The sequence below is a fragment of the Penaeus monodon genome, chromosome 34 (assembly GCF_015228065.2).
Source record: "Penaeus monodon isolate SGIC_2016 chromosome 34, NSTDA_Pmon_1, whole genome shotgun sequence".
NCBI lineage: Eukaryota > Metazoa > Arthropoda > Malacostraca > Decapoda > Penaeidae > Penaeus > Penaeus monodon.
Window position 1 is genome coordinate 32,594,771 of NC_051419.1, and position 923 is coordinate 32,595,693.

At 30.7% G+C, this 923-nt stretch overlaps 1 protein-coding gene across 2 annotated transcripts in view; it reads right to left on the reverse strand.

The window, feature by feature from the left end:
* LOC119594746 (protein LZIC-like) overlaps positions 1-520 on the reverse strand; it is a 6,317-nt gene extending 5,797 nt beyond the window's left edge. The window contains exon 1 of one of the 2 annotated variants that reach the window (XM_037943834.1): positions 471-520. The gene's annotated coding sequence lies outside the window, so the exon portion shown is untranslated. Of the gene's footprint in view, positions 1-274; positions 356-470 lie in introns of those variants that run through there. The other variant, XM_037943835.1, reaches the window with a different exon arrangement.
* Positions 521-923: the final 403 nt, after the last annotated feature.

Consider the following 923-nt stretch of genomic DNA (forward strand, 5'->3'; position numbering starts at 1 on the left):
TATCTGGTATACTTCTAAGGGCTGGCTCAGGGTTCCCACATGGGTGAAAAAGGTGCTGGATCACATAATATGACATAGTATGTGCTATAGGACTCGCCCTGTCACTCTCTACCTCCGCCAAACCTTTATACAAACCTCAGACCTTAGCTTTACTAATATGTAATAAATCAGCAACATTATATTATATCTCACATCTTCTTAGATAGATCATATGGTTTAGCTAAACCTACAAAACCATAATCGATGTCATGGCTATTATATAACCGACATTTACCTGAATTTCTTACGTCGATCACTTCATTAAACTCGAGAAATCAACCACAACATAAAAAATAAAAAAATATATGAGAAAAGATAATAATCATCTCCATAAGATACATATAAAAACACTATCAAGCAGACCAAAATTAAACTTCAATACTTACCCCTATTAGTGGTCTCACACACGTACATAGAGGACGAAATATTACCAAGAAACTCAAAATATTCTTGTTATTTTTTCGGTCTGTCGAGGAATCAGAAGTGACTTAAAACTAATTAAACAAAATTGCCCAATGCACGTATCGTGCTTTTAGGAATTACAAAGGACTTCATTACTGCCTACTCAGAGACAGTAATTGCATCTAAGATACTTATCATATTACGATATATAATAATGGACAGATAAAACTCTAATCATAATACCAAAATACATTCTACAACTTTTTAAAGATATTAATAAATACTAAAAGCATGATTTTGATCTACACATTAAAAGCATGGTTTTGGTCTAGAAAAAACGTTGCATTCAATAAGAAATTACGTCTAAGATACTTAAAATGATACGATATTTAATATCAGACTGATAAAACTCTAGTTATAATACCAAAGTATATTTCAGATTTTTTTTTTTTTTTTATAAATATTAAAGCAAGTTTTTGATC